General features: G+C 37.2%; 1 pseudogene; it reads right to left on the bottom strand.

Moving 5' to 3' along the window:
- Positions 1–761, bottom strand: part of LOC137736123 (serine/threonine-protein kinase BLUS1-like) — an 815-nt pseudogene extending 54 nt beyond the window's left edge.
- Between the last annotated feature and the right edge of the window lie 15,972 nt (positions 762–16,733).

Genomic DNA, 16,733 nt, shown 5'->3' on the forward strand with positions numbered 1-16,733 from the left:
TGTTTTGTAATCCAAAAACCAGAACCTCTTAGTTTTCTTTAGAAGCAGAGACTTTGACGGCTGTAGGTTAGACAGGGAAGGGCTGCCACGAGCCAATTCCAGCACCATGATCCCAAACGACCAAATATCCACTTTGTTTCCTTGTGCAAGTGTGTGACTTCAGGTGCCATCCAATACGGCATTCCGACGATGTTGGTTAGCCAAGTCGACAACTCTTCAGTTGAATTGGCTTTGTAGACTGAGGCAGAGACCCCGAAATCGGTGAGCTTGGCCGACTCATCCGGGTCGATCAAAATATTTCTGACCTTGATGTCACTATGGAGGTGGCCTTGATTGTGAAGATACGAAATGGCGTTTAACGTCTCTTTCAGCATGACAACAATGCAAGGTTTTGGTAATCTTCTCGGGAAAGAAGAGGAGATTATTGATTGTAGAGAGCCCACACACATGAACGGCATAACCATCCAAAGATAGCGGTAGACGGTGAATGAGCAATGAGTGGAAAGAATATTGGGGTGGGAAAGAAGAGACAAAGTCATAGTGTCGCATCAAATGCTGTCGAAATCAGCCCGGGATTGATCGCATTCGATGAACTTGATAGCCATGATGGCAGAGTTCATAGGGATGCAGACGACCTTAGAGACAACAACACTGACGTCGGATCCCATTTCATCGAGGATTTGGTAGGAGGTGAGGTCCAACGGGAATTGGACCTTTTTTGGAAGTGGGTTTTCTTGGCTGGAAGAGGAAGAAGTTGTCATTGGATAAGAGAAAGATAATGGATCGAAATGGGTTTGTGGGATTTCTGGGAAGTGGTTTTTGATGGAGAAGATGAGTGGGTTGTGAGGGTGAAGAAAAAGTAGGGTTTGTGCAGCAATCTTGTGAAAGGTTGATGGTGAGGCGGTGAGGGTGGCTTTGGGACAATGCATGTGAATGCCTACTACTCTCTGTTTTCTGGGGCTTTCCTATTCTAGTTGGGGTGGCATTATATATTTTGTTATTTAAACAAAATCTTGATTCTATTTTGAGGGGTTTTTTGGGAATTAGGATTGGGTGAAATAAAATCTTGATTTTATTTTTTGTCGTCTGATTGAATAAATCAACTAGAAGAGAGAGATATGATTAAACATGAGAGTAAAAGAAGCTAAAAAAATGTGTGTGTTTATTATTTTTCTAAATTTATTTGACCATTAGGGTGATTTGGAAACATATTCTATTATTGATTAAATGAAGGGGCGATTTGGAAAAAGGACCTCCAGAACTAATGTGGACTTGGACTATCGAGGTACATATTCTATTACCTATTAATGTTGCTGCCGAAACCTATTGGGCTTAGTTTATGGTAACTTTGCTCTGATCACTGGTCAAAGACAATTTAATGGCGTTTCTTTCTTCGAAATTATGGCTCTATTCATGCATTCTTATTGCCTTGGGGGCTGAAGTACAACTCTTAGCCAAGAGAAAAAAAGAGTATATCTTTTAGACACCCTACATTTACAATATCCCAATGATTAAGAAGTAACAAAAGCAAAGAGTGAAACAATAAAAACAGTTAGGAATCATATTATTAAATCAGAAAAATGTATACACATATATAGGTCATGGCCTTGCTACGTGAATATAATAGAACCCAAAAAATAGACATTGAGGGAAAATAAGGCAGATAGTAGGGTAACAGATAGTGGAATGCTTCCTTTGTCTTTCCTTATTAGCATTCCTTCAATAATAGGGTAGTTCATTACTATGACATAAAAGGCTATGAAGATTTGTATGAACATCTTGTCCAACTCCCCCACAAAGATCCCTCTAGCAATCCCCACAGCAAACGAAGCCATGTTCAAGATGACTAGGGCAACCATTGGAGCAAGAAATTGTAGTGATGTTTGGAAATCAAATACTCCCATATTGTAAAGCTTGAGTTGTTCAACGTCACCGACTTTATTTGTTGGGAGAAAACTGGCTTCTATCATACCAAGTTTCTTCATGAAAGCATCCACACTACCATATAAGTGAGATGTGACTGACTTCATCATCCATATTCTCTGCTCATTTACCCAATGTCGAAATTTTAATCCTGTTGCGAGCACCTCGTATAAATGTTTTGAGAGCGATGATTGGAATACAAACGAAAATACGATAAAATATGTATTTGAAACCTACAAAGAACAAGAACATGATCGGCATGTGAATTACCCATAAGCACTCTAAAAAAGGGTAATGCTTTCTTATGTACTTACGTTTGTATACAAGTACTCATATCGACAGACTATGAAATTGAATTTTGTCCATAATCAACCATAATAAATGGTTTAGATTCATAATAATGCAAGTGAACATTTCCCTTGTTGCTATGAAAATTCTTAATCATATTTAAAGATATTTAACTATGTATAGTTATAATGAGAGGAAAACAAAATTTAATTACCTCGGGGTACAAAGGAATGCTATTGAGTAGACACACTTGAGGAATGACAGCAAAGCACCAGAGTGTCAAGAAATAGAAAATGGGGAAGAGAGCAATTTCTGCATAACACATGCTTTGAAGGAAAGTGTGGGTTTTGAAAGGGCCATATATAAGAGGACTGAACTTGGAGATAGCAACATCAACTAAGCCAGAAGACCATCTTGTCCCTTGGACCAAAAGCTCATCCAATTTGGTGATGCCTCTACCCAAGAATTGTGGCCTTTTTGGATCACAAAACACTGAAATCCAACCTTTGCAATGCAAATAAAACTCTGTGAAGTAATCTTCCACCACTGAACCGTATAAGAAACCAACCTGCATGCCACAAATAAGAGTAAGATATCACCATTAGCATTAGAGGAATGCTAGGTTCAGTCACCTCCTACGCAGGGTTATTATGATCTGTTAATACATTGCACGACCGACATGTATCAACTGCTCACAATTGACTAAGCTTACCATAATTATTTTAATAAATTTATCTTTCAATTTTGGGGTGAAATGTAAGATTCCAATGGTTTAATTGTACTTGCCTCTTCACCCCATTTGGTGCCATCTTCATAGGCACAAGAGGCTAGTAGTGGGCTTTCATTTAGCTGTGCATTATTTCTCTCGATGAACATATGGTCAGGCTTGTTGATTTGGCGGAGGGATTTGACGAACTGATTGGATGGACCAAAACATTGTCTAAGTTTCAGTGCATCCCCATCTGAAAGCATATTATGATATACAACAGAGAAAAATGTCCACGAATTAATTAACACATATATCTATAGTCGATCGATACATCATCCAACAGGTATTGCAGAAAATTTGGTCAATTAAAAAGTATATATATGTAATTGACAAGTTCATAAATTTGATACATATGATATGCTTATTATATATTAAACCTAGTTAAGGTGTTTTAATTAAGACAATTTATATACTTGCCTTCACTAATGGAACTTCCACTTAACGACACCCTCTTGATGTAGTAGCCAGTACCACACACACAGGGCCCTCCAAGCCCATCATAACCTTGCCATCGCAACTATATGTTCAATAAGTGGCCAAGTGGCCATACTTTAGAATTAACAAACAAAAAGGGGAAACATCTTTCCTTGTTTTGGGGAAGAAAATATGGGTTGCTTTTTCTTTTGTCTACCACCCGTGAGTTTTGGCTCTTTCATAATGAAGGGTTTGGTCCATTCGGTTGTGTGGAAACAAGAGAGAAGGGAGAGTTGCAGAGAGTTTTGCAGAGAGAAAGAGGGCAGAGAACAAGGGGTGCCGCATCCCCCATTTGAAAAGAGCTCCTCTCTTCGGTTAGTAATCATCCACCAAAGTAGTTGTTGTTGCAGAGAGAAATTATTCATTATATTTCTTTCTCTATTTGTTTCTTTGTTGTGTGAGAGTTATTGGGTGTATTGGGCTTTTGGGTTGTGAGATTGCCAACACTTTGTAAACTCCCATTTGGTTGATAGTGGATTATTGGGTGAGCTCCTACTGCTCCGAGGACGTACTCCAGTTACACTGACTGTGGAGGAACCTCGTTAAAATCTTTGTGTCATTTTATATTTTGTTCTTGCATTTCCATTTGATAAATTTCCTGTGGGTTAGCTTGATTTGGTTCCGCGTGGTTTGGTGCTATCCTAGCACAACAATTGGTATCAGAGCACTGGTTGCTCTTGGGTACTGTCTAATTGCCAAAAATGTCAGACGGGCAAGATGAGAATCCTTTTGGAAGCAGCTCCGGATTTGCAAGAACTACGGTGCAAAATGCAAAGTTCGAAGTTGAAAAGTTTGATGGCACAAACAACTTTGGGATGTGGCAATGTGAGGTCAAAGATGTGTTGGCTCAACAAGATCTACTTGCCACTTTGGGAGAGAAGCCGAAAGCTATGTCGAAGCAGGAATGGGAGAAATTAAATTTGTGGGCTTGCTCTTCAATTCGGTTGTGCCTTGCAAAAACTCAGAAGTATTTTGTGATGCGGGAGACATTGGCAAGTGTGTTGTGGCAAAAATTGGAAGACAAGTATATGACGAAGAGTGCAGAAAACCGGCTACACTTGAAGAAAAAGCTCTACCGCTTCCAATACAAAGAAGGTACAAAAATGATTAGACACCTTGATGCTTTTAATAAGTTGATTGCCGACTTGTTAAATTTAGATGAGGATATTAAGGATGAAGATAAGGCCTTAATATTGTTGAATTCCTTGCCGGACTCTTATGAGCATTATGTTACCACTATTATGCATGGTAAAGAAACTGTGAAATTTGAAGATGTGTCAAATGCCTTGATGAATTATGAAATGAGGCATAGAGATAAAAATCATGATAGTACCTCGGAAGCTTTATTTGTTAGAGGTAGATCATCGGAGAGAAGATCATCTTCTAGTAGGAAAAAATCACAGTCTCGACCTAGAGGAAACTCTAAAGGTAGAAAACCTTTGGAAAGGGATGAATGTGCCTTTTGTCATAATAAGGGTCATTGGAAGAAAGATTGTCCTAGGTTGAAGACCAAAGGAAAAGAAAGCTCTGAAGCTAATGTTGCTGAGGTTGAAACTGATTTTTCTGATTTCGCTTTAACCACTTCCTCATCATTTGATTGTGCTACTAAGTGGGTGTTGGATACGGGTTGTACTCATCATATGACTCCTCACAAGGATTGGTTTTCAAGCTTGAAAGAGTTTGATGGTGGTGTTGTGTTCATGGGAGATGACAATCCTTGCACAACAAAAGGGATTGGTACAGTTCGTTTGAAGTTGCATGATGGCATGGTTAAAGAGTTGATAGGTGTTCGGTATGTACCGAATTTGAAGAAAAATCTTATTTCTTTGGGTACTTTGGAATCCAAGGGCTTCAGGTTTCATTCAGATGGGCAGACATTGAAGGTGACTTATGGTGCACTTGTTGTGATGAAAGCTCCTCGATGTGGCCATTTGTATTTATTGCAAGGAAGCACTGTGACAGGTGAAGCATCTGTAATCTCAGAAAATATGGGCACATCCGATTCTGATACTACTAGATTGTGGCATATGAGATTAGGCCATGCCGGTGAGAAAGCTCTACAAGGGCTTGTGAAACAAGGTCTTCTAAAAGGTGCCACGACTTGTAAGCTTGATTTCTGTGAGCATTGTGTCTTGGGGAAGCAAACTAGAGTGAAGTTTGGTACTGCTGTACATCAGACGAAGGGCATTCTTGATTATGTGCATTCGGATGTTTGGGGTCCTACAAAGACTCCCTCTTTGAGTGGTAGACATTGGTTCGTGACCTTTGTTGATGATTATTCAAGAAGGTCTTGGGTCTACACTATGAAGCACAAGAGTGAGGTGTTGAGCATTTTCTTGGGTCGGAAGAAAATGGTTGAGAACCAGACTGGGAGAAAGATTAAGATTTTGAGATCGGATAATGGTGGTGAATACACATCCGACCCTTTCTTTAAAGTTTGCAAAGAGGAAGGGATTGTGAGACATTTTAGTGTCTGGGGAACTCCACAACAAAATGGAGTTGCAGAAAGATTGAATCGAACCTTGCTTGAGAAGGTTAGATGCATGTTGTCTCAGTCGGGTTTGAGCAAGTCGTTTTGGGCAGAGGCAGTTACTTATGCATGTCACATCATCAACCGATTACCCTCAGCTGCTGTTTAGGGTAAGACGCCAATGGAGGTATGGACTGGAAAACCTTCTACTGATTATGATTATATTCGTATTTTTGGTTCACCTGCTTATTTTCATGTAACTGAAAATAAACTTGATCCTAGAGCCAAAAAGGCTATCTTTCTTGGTTTTAGTAGTGGTGTCAAAGGTTACAGGTTATGGTGCCCGGAGATGAAGAAACTTGTAATCAGCAGAGATGTGACATTTGATGAAGAAAATATGTTCAGAGACTCTGAAAAGAATGTGAAAGATGTCCAACAGGTGGAGCTTGAGAAAGTTGCCTCTAGTACTTCAAATCCTATTTCCGCTGATGTCGAAGCCACTACAAGTGAAGAAGTGGGAGACCATGAGGATGTTGAAGAAGTTGAACTTGAAGATTCTATTCAAGTTGAAGAGCAAGTTTCACCTCAAGAGTCTATTGCTAAGAACAGAGGAAAAAGACAAATTACCAAGCCAGCTCGGTATAGTGACTATGTTGCTTTTGCTCTTCCTATTATCACTGATGAGATTCCATCCAATTTTGAGGAAGCCATTGAGAGTGAGGAAAAGGAGAAGTGGTGCAATGCAATGGGTGACGAGATGAATTCTCTCATGAAAAACAAGACTTGGGAGTTAGCTAAATTGCCTAAGGGTAAGAAAGCTATTGGTTGTAAATGGGTGTATGCCAAGAAAGAAAATGCTGATGAGAAAAGCAATGTAAGATTCAAAGCAAGATTAGTTGCTAAAGGGTATGCACAAAAGGAGGGCATTGACTACAATGAAATCTTTTCTCCAGTTGTGAAGCACTCCTCAATTCGCATTATGTTAGCTCTTGTTGCACAATATGATCTTGAACTTGTGCAACTCGATGTGAAAACGGCTTTCCTACATGGTGATTTGAATGAAGAGATCTATATGTGTCAACCGGATGGGTATATGGTGAAAGGGAAAGAAAATTTGTTTTGCAAGTTGAAGAAATCACTTTATGGCTTGAAGCAATCTCTAAGACAATGGTATTTGAGGTTTGATAAATTTATGAGAGGCCAAAATTATTCTAGAAGTCAATATGATCATTGTGTGTACTTCAAGAAGTTGCAAGATGGGTCTTTCATTTATTTATTGATATATGTTGATGATATATTGATTGCCTCAAAGAATGTCGAAGAGATTGAGAAATTGAAGAAGCAAATGAAGAATGAGTTCGAGGTGAAGGATCTTGGTGAAGCAAAGAAGATCCTTGGCATGGAGATCACTAGAGACAGAGAGAAAGGTTTGGTATGCTTGAATCAAAGACAATACCTTGAGAAGTTGATTTGGAAGTTTGGAGTTCATGATTCAACCAAATCGGTTAGTACCCCTTTGGCTCCTCATTTTAAATTAAGTTCTCTACAGTGTCCTAAAACTGATAAAGAGAAGCTGAAAATGAAAGATATACCATATGCAAATTTGGTTGGTAGTTTGATGTATGCAATGGTATGCTCTAGACCGGATATTGCTCATGCAGTTGGCATGGTGAGTCGATATATGCATAATCCAGGTAAAGAGCATTGGTAAGCAGCTAAATGGATATTGAGATATCTCCATGGTACTCGAGACGTTGGTTTATGCTTTGAGAGAGATGACTCTGGTATTGGTCATTTTGCAGTTGGTTATGTTGATTCAGATTATGCAGGTGATCTGGATGGAAGGAAATCTACTACAGGCTATGTGTTTACTATGGCTAAAGGGCCAGTTTGTTGGAGGTCTATTTTGCAGTCGTCTGTTGCTTTGTCTACTACAGAGGCTGAATATATGGCAGTTGCTGAAGCTATAAAGGAGGCCATTTGGATACATGGGCTGATTAGAGATTTGGGGGTTGATCAGAAGCAGGTGGAGGTGCATTGTGATAGTCAGAGTGCCATTTATTTGGCTAAGTATCAGGTTCATCATGCGAGGACCAAGCACATAGATGTGCGTTATCACTTTGTTCGTGAAGTAGTTGGTGAACGAGAAATCATTCTCCAGAAGATTCCAACTAAAGACAACCCCGCTGATATGTTGACTAAGGTTGTTGGTGTAGCCAAGTTTATTCATTGTTTGAACTTGGCTCACATTTTGCCTATATAAAGAAGGCGATGAGCAGTAGGAGTTTTGGAGCATTTGGCTCGGCATGAGTTGTTCTCTTGCTAGTGATTGGGAGTGATGTTGTGTGTTAATTGTGTTGTTTGGCTTATCATGGCGTTTTTCGGAACTTGGCCAAGGTGGAGATTGTTGAATAAGTGGCCAAGTGGCCATACTTTAGAAATAACAAACAAAAAGGGGAAACATCTTTCCTTGTTTTGGGGAAGAAAATATGGGTTGCTTTTTCTTTTGTCTACCACCCGTGAGTTTTGGCTCTTTCATAATGAAGGGTTTGGTTGCTTTTCCATTCGGTTGTGTGGAAACAAGAGAGAAGGGAGAGTTGCAGAGAGTTTTGCAGAGAGAAAGAGGGCAGAGAACAAGGGGTGCCGCATCCCCCATTTGAAAAGAGCTCCTCTCTTCGGTTAGTAATCATCCACCAAAGTAGTTGTTGTTGTAATAGCTTTGAGCTATATGTATAGAGAAGAAATTATTCATTATATTTCTTTCTCTATTTGTTTCTTTGTTGTGTGAGAGTTATTGGGTGTATTGGGCTTTTGGGTTGTGAGATTGCCAACACTTTGTAAACTCCCATTTGGTTGATAGTGGATTATTGGGTGAGCTCCTACTGCTCCGAGGACGTACTCCAGTTACACTGACTGTAGAGGAACCTTGTTAAAATATTTGTGTCATTTTATATTTTGTTCTTGCATTTCCATTTGATAAATTCCCTGTGGGTTAGCTTGATTTGGTTCCGCGTGGTTTGGTGTTATCCTAGCACAACACTATATATATACAAGTGATCAAGACCAACTAGTCAAAGATTACTCTATGATGTAAATAATACATTTACTTATCAATTAATTAATGTAAAGTTTGTCCTTGAGTTCTTACGTACCGTAAATATTGATCTCAACTGACTGTCATAAATATCGTTGGTACTGATATTGTGAAATTTATGAGGGAATTGAACAAATGCTAGAGAGTGTGATATCTTAGGGTCAAGATGGAAGCACATTGCTTGCCGAGCCGAACTTGCATCATTGCAGTACATGTCACAATCTAACCCTAATATGTAAGGTGAATTGCTTATAACTCCCGACACACGTCGCTGATCAAAACAATGTCAATGTTCGCTTGTCAAATCCTGTAGCAGATAAGTATTATTTAATTAGACTGTTAATCTGAATCATTGATTAAACGATTTATTATTTTTTAACACACAACAATCAATTGACAGCTTACATAATGGTAATGGAGAGAATATAACTTATAATCGAATTACAAAAAAAGATAGAGAGAGATGCATACATACAAGAACATTGAGCGCTCCAACCTTGAAATGATGGGGATGAGAGGGTCTTTTCTCGCGAGAAACATAAACAAGGAGAGGCATATTTTTTGCTTCATTTGTTTGAATTGCATCATCACCTTCACTGGACGTTTCTTGTATTACCTGCCAAAATTCAAGATATGATTCTAGGATTATTTTGTATTATATAATTAGAGATTTGTCTTTCCTTGCAAAAGTTTTCTTTCTTTTTTTTTTCTTTTTTTTTTCTTTTTTTTTTTTGTTTTGTTTGGATTCTTATAGCAAGCCGGGCTGATGGTGAAAAAATTAATGGTATAAATGGTGTGGAGACCACTTTTTTCCTATTTGTTGGATATATTGGCAAATTGGGAAATAAATGGAAAAGTAGGCATGTGAGTTGTGAGGCAAGGCTTACTCTATCAACGTTCTAATTACATGTAAATATGTTATGAGATAATAATTTGACTGTCACAAATTAGAACATCAATGGGCAGAAGGATGTGTCAACCAAGGAGAGCGACCCGATCCAATAATATATGTAAGGGAAACTTTGGATGTGGTGCCTACCTATGAATATTTTTTTACTGAAACTTTGTTAGTTTTCAATTTTTGTTCATGTCATTTAGTACAATGTTTTACTGATATTTCTTTTCACTTATGAGTAGAAAGGTAGGTTTAGCTCTCGCGCAATTTCAATACCATATTATTAAGACAATCCCCTTGTGTAACTTAATTCAATCCTTCATTTTAATGTAAATAATATTTTTATATTAATCTCATATATTGTTTCTGAAATCATTTTTTTATGCTCCACAAGATACAGAGAATGCATGAGACTTTTTCTAAAAAAAAAAATTTAAGATATATAGCTCTAGCACAAGTTTAATACCAAATTATTATGACAATTCCCTTGTATAATCTAATTCAATCTTTCATCTTAGTGGAAATAATATCATTATATTAACCTAACATTTATTGTTCCTAAAAGCATTCTTTTATGCTCCAGAAGAGACAGAATGCATGAGAGTTTTCTGGAACAAAAAAAATCTTTAACATATATAGTTTACTAGGCAATTTTGTGCGGAGATTTGTGGGACCACGAGATTCCATGCACCAGCTGGTTAAAACCACTTTTGCTTGGACCGCAAGAAAAATACTTTTCCGGAGCAGGTAAAATAAAAAATTGATTCACTTGACGCAGTTTTACAGAAATGGTAGGTATCACTCATTGATACGGAACGCACATCTCAATTCTTATCATTTGATAACTTTGCACATGCATCTCGAAACGGGTAGGAAGAAATGATAGAAAATAAAATATAGCGGTAGCTAAAAGGATATCCTACTCGAGTCAGTGTTCAATTTAATCAATCAAAAGAGGTGAGGACGATCTTTTTTTTTTTTTTTTTATAATTTTTTTTTTTCACAATACTTGACTATTTAAATATGAGTAGAAATTTTTACTCAAAATTATTCGTTGTCAATTTATAAAACTTTATGTTTATAATCAGAACCGTTCATATTTCAAATCATCCTATAAAAATCGTCTTTGCAAAAAATCACTTAAAACTAAGATCGTTTAGTCATCAAACTTTTTTAAAATAAATAAACAGTATTGGTAAAATCATTACGAACCGTCTATGTATTTGCTTCAATAAATTGTCTAAACAACCTTAGTTTTAATTTATTTTTTGCAGATATGATCTTTATATTGTGATTCATAATATGAACGGTTCTGATCATAAGCATAAAGCTCTGTGATTAAAATACTAAGAGTTTTGAGTAGGAGTTCCTACTCATCTTTAAGTAGCCAAATATTATTCTTCTTTATTTTTTTATCGAAGGGGACTTGTAGCTTAAGTAAATTTTTGTTGTTTGTTTTAGGAAAATTTAAGTAGTTAAGATGATTTATGAAAATTTAAGTAGTTAAGACCGTAAGAGTATTTATATAACGCATTTAGTGAATTCCTCCCTTAATTAATGAGTGCATTTTTTAGCTTACCCTCTAAAAGTAGAAGTGATGCTCAGTTATCGTTAGATTAGTTTTGTTTGATTAATCTAAGACATGAATCTTGAAATTTAAACTAATCTAACAAAAACCAATAAAATGAACCCCACGACGTGGGGAAAAGTTTTCCTCTAATTAGTCCACAAAGTTTAAGCCACGAAATCTTTGGATTTAAGGGTGGCCCAACTTGAAGAATTATTTCTAGCAAAAAGCGTTTGGGATTTGCTTGCGTTCATGCATAGCTCAGCACCTAAGAAAAGCTGCAATCCTTTGACCGAGTTTTCATTAGACTTCGGACCTCCGGAATTTGTACGGAAGATGAGCCAAGTCAAAGAATATAGGGACGTTGTGACATAGATGTTTTGTTTTTAAATGTCATAGACTAAACATTTTTTCTACAATTTTCGTTATATCGGTATGTTTGGTATGTTTGATTATAATGGTACATTTGAATTTTTGGTCCATTTAGCTTCTTGGTATATTTGAATTTTTGATACGTTTGTCTTCAAAACATAAGTTTTATTATTTTTTGTCCTAATAACAAGGAATTACTTTAATTAATTTTTTATTTATTTATAGAAAGAGTCGTTAACAATGTAAAACTATTTTAGTTAATAATTTTTTTTTTATATAAAAAGAGTCATTAATTGGACAATAACCTTTCTGTTAATTCAAAATTATATGATTTATCGTTATTATTTAGCATTATCTACAATAATAAGGATTTATCTCTGATTAACTAAAAGTTGTTCCACATACTAATCTATCAAAAAACAAGACTATCTAGAGCATTGTGCATGAATCAAACATATTTTTAAACATTCCAAAAAGATGAATATTCATTTTAATATAGTTTATAATTGGGTACGTTTTCGTTTGACGTTGGTACGTTTTCATTTAATGTTGGTATGTTTCCATTTGGCCTAGGTGTACATTTAGATTTGCATAGTTTAAATTTTAAACTTAAATATAATTGAAATTATCTAAAATATATAGCAGATATTTAAATGTAAATTAATTTCAATTAATCTGAAATAGTTCAAGTCTGAGTATCTTAATCAAATGTTTCAAAAGCTTAATCAAAAACTCAAAAAACATAAATGTTTAGTCTACAAAAGTCTAAAATGAGGCATCTAATTCTAATTTTCTCAAGAATATAATGAGTACCGTACCAAGAGTTTCTTTCACTAGAGTACGTGCAGCATGCTCCAGACCGAACACAATTCGTTGTCGTGCCGGTGAACCAAATGGTCGCGGCGATGGAAACTGGGGGCATCGGAGAATAATGTCAGGGATAGGGTGAGAACCTTCTGTAGAAAAGTGCGAGTGAGAAAGAAAAACTTGGTTACGAAACCGAAGGATAAAGCAGCCCGATTGGGAGTCAGAATATCTATATATAGTACCTGCAACCCCCACGTTGAACATTCCAAACTTTTATTGTTGACATGATTAAAAGCTCTTATCGATCTCCATAGAGAATTCTTTTGCCATGACAAATGTTTGCTCCTTTCTTAATGGTCACTTTGCGATCGCTTTTTACAATCGCATGAACTTATCCTATAAAGGACGAGTTCCCAATACAGGTCTCATTGTCCTTGCAGCCAATCTGACCTTGTAACCCAAGCAACCATTGCACCCGCAAGCTGGCTCCTGGACTCCAGAGCAAAATGCACATATAACAAACGATCCTGGCTAACTCTCCAATGCTTAGGAGTAGATAGGCACATACAACATCAATGGTGTCAATGGTGGACAAGGTTTATAATTTTCTAAAATTGGAACATCCTACATTAATACTGCTAATTTTGTGTTTAATTCTTTCTTAATTTCATTCATCCTCAAATGTACAAATATATAGGAAATACAAATGCATGGATTAAATACAATTACACATCATTTACTCTTCATACAATGAACATAACATAGAATAGTCAATGGACCTCTGTATAAGACTTAATGAGCTTAATTGTTCAATGAACCTAATTAACACTCCCCCTCAAATTGCTTTAACAACTTTTGTGAAAGATGGCTTAAGCCATTTTTGTAGGAGAATCTTCAACTTGCGCCAACACTCCCCCTCAAGTTGATGCATAAATGTCACCTATGCCCAACTTGTTGGGTGAGTTTTAGAACGCTTGACTTGTAATTGCTTTTGTTAAAATGTCTGCCAGTTAATCCTCGGACTTCACAAATGGAAATTGAATAAAATTCACGTCTAACTTCTCCTTAGTAAAATGTCTATCAACTTCAACATGTTTGGTTTGATCATGTTGAATTGGATTAGGAAAAATATCAATGGCAGCTTTGTTATCACAAAATAAATTTGATGCAGACATTGGTGGAGACCTAAGGTCTGTAAGTAATCGTCGGAGCCATAGTAACTCACACACTCCTTTTGCCATACCTTTGCATTCCGTTTATGCACTTAACAAAGTCATAACTGTTTGCTTCTTACTACACCAGGTCACTAAATTGCCTCCCACAAACATAAAGTATCCTAAAGTAGATTGCATATCAATGATGTTTCCTGCCCAATCTGCATTAGTATAACCATCCACATTTAAGTGTATATTCTTAGAAAACATAATGCCTCTACCGGGTGCCAACTTCAAGTAACGAGGAATTCTCTTAACAACATTCATGTGGATCTTAATTGGAGAGTGCATACACCAACTGACAACACTTACTGCATAAGCGATGTCTAGTTTGGTATGGAATAAGTAGATCAATCATCCAACCAACCTTTAATAACGGTCTTTTTTTTTTTTGTTGGAGTTTGATCAGGATACATGGCAAGATGATGGTTTTGGATGATAGGAGGATATCAACAAGTTTAAAATTGAGCATCCTTGTTTTCGTCAATAAATCCAGAACATATTTCCTTGGAGATAGAAATATGCCTTGTTTCGATCGAGCCACTTATATACCAAAAAAAAAATACTTAAGCCCACTAAGATCTTTCATTTCGAACTTGGTTGCCAAGTAGTCCTTCAATTTCAAGATTTCTTCCTTATCATCCCCAGTGACAATCATATCATCCACGTAGACAATGAGAGCTGTTAACTTACCCATCCAATGTTTTACAAAAAGTGCATAGTCAAAGTTGCTCTGCTTGAACCCGTATTTTCTCATGGCCATTCGAAATCTCCCAAACCACGCCTGGCATGATTGCTTTAGACTATATAAGGCCTTGTTCAATTTACATACTACTCATGATTGTGAGAGTGATATACCCCGGTGGAATATCCACATACAACTTCTCTTTAAGATTCCCATGTAGGAAGATGTTCTTCACATCAAATTGTTGTAAGGCCAATCTGGATTTGCGGCCAACGAAAGCAATACCCTTACTGTATTGATCTTTGTTACTGCAGTAAATGTCTCTGTATAGTCAATGTCATAGGTTTGAGTATAATTCTTGGCGACCAATCATGGATTTGTACATGATTGTATACACCTACTTGCACCTTACTCTTTATTTTTTTTCCTCTAGGTAATAAAACTAGATCCCACGTTTGGTTCTTTTGAAGTGCACTCATCTCCAGGGCTGGCCTTAAGGGTAGCCCAAGTAGGCACCCGCCTAGGGCTCCCACTTCGAAGGGGCCCCAAAATTTTTTTATATCATGTAAATAACATATAAATACAAAAAAAGTAAGAAATATCATAATTCATTTGTTGGCGCAGTGGAAATGTTTGGCTTTCTTTTTCTTTGGAGTGTTGAGTTCAAAACATGGAGATGCCTTTTTTAGTCATTACATTTTTCTTGTTTTTCAAATTTACTGTCAATCCATCTGACCAAATGCATATAAAGTTATAAAACTTAAGTCCCTTTGCAATCTTTTTTCTTTTAACTTCCCAATCTCTCCATTTCTATCGAATTTTTAAACCAACTATCACATGATCTTGAAGATTGTACTTTAAGATAATCAAAACTTTGAATTTATATTTTGCTTTTCAATAATTTTTTATTCAATGGATTGTTTTAGTATTCGATTGTTAGTGTGATGTTGATTTTACGAAAAAAAGCACAAGAGAAACGATTGGTGTTGTTGAATTTATTATACTTATCAATCAAGTATTATTGTTCTTTACTCCCTTGATCATCAAGTTTTATCGTTCTTCACTCTCAAGCTTAGACTCTTGACTACAAACATTTAGTACATTTGTGTCTAAAAACATGAGCCGTGTAATGTTTAAGTAATGTTTATGTATTTATCTTTTTTTTTTTTATATTAATTTTTAATGATATTGGATGTGGAAATAGAATTTTTATGTATTTATCAAATTCTTTTTTATACATATCAATGTACAAAGAACCGGAAATCAGAGAATTTTAGGGCCCCATTTCGAAAACTCGCCTAAGGCCCCCAAATTCTCAAGATTGGCCCTGCTCATCTCTTCTTCCATTGCTTTAGTCCACCTAGCATCAGTTATTGCTTCTTTTAATGAGCTTGAAACACAATCTTTGTTGTAGGAAAGCTTTACTTGGTTATGATAATTTATGTGATGACAAATAGTTGGTAGTGGTATATTTGGACCTTTTTCTTTCACCCGGTGAGTATCATTTAGGAGGTTTTCCTCGATTTTGCCTGCAAGGTAAGTGATACCTCGAACTTTCCAATACATTAATAGGGGAAGTGTCACATCCCCGCCTAGGGCGGATCACTTCCTGGGCCCGCTCCACCACCGTAGTACGATATTGTCCAATTTGGGCCCCAGCACACCCTCACGGTTTTGTTTCTGGGAACTTACACGAGAACTTCCTGATGGGTCACCCATCCTGGGAATGCTCTCGCGCGCTACTTGCTTAACTTCGGAGTTCCGATGGAACCCGAAGCCAGTGAGCTCCCAAAAGGCCTCGTGCTAGGTAGGGATAGGAATACATATAAGGATCATTCCCCTAGGCGATGTGGGATGTCACAATCCACCCCCCTCAAGGGCCCGACATCCTCGTCGGCACACCAATCAAAGTTGCGCAGCGGAAGTGTGGTGTGTTGGGGCCCAAAGCGTACAATATCGTCCTACGGTGGTGGAATGGACCCGGGAAGTGATCCGCCCCGGGGTGTGATGTGACAATTTGGTATCAGAGCCTAACCCTGGTCGTGGTCACATCCTGGCCAGGGGCGTACCACTTCCCGGGCCCGCTCCACCACCGTAGCATGATATTGTTCGCTTTGGGCTTAGCATTCCCTCACGGTTTTGTTTTTGGGAACTCACGAGCAACTTCCCAGTGGG

Source organism: Pyrus communis, chromosome 6 (genome assembly GCF_963583255.1).
Source record: "Pyrus communis chromosome 6, drPyrComm1.1, whole genome shotgun sequence".
NCBI classification, from domain to species: domain Eukaryota; kingdom Viridiplantae; phylum Streptophyta; class Magnoliopsida; order Rosales; family Rosaceae; genus Pyrus; species Pyrus communis.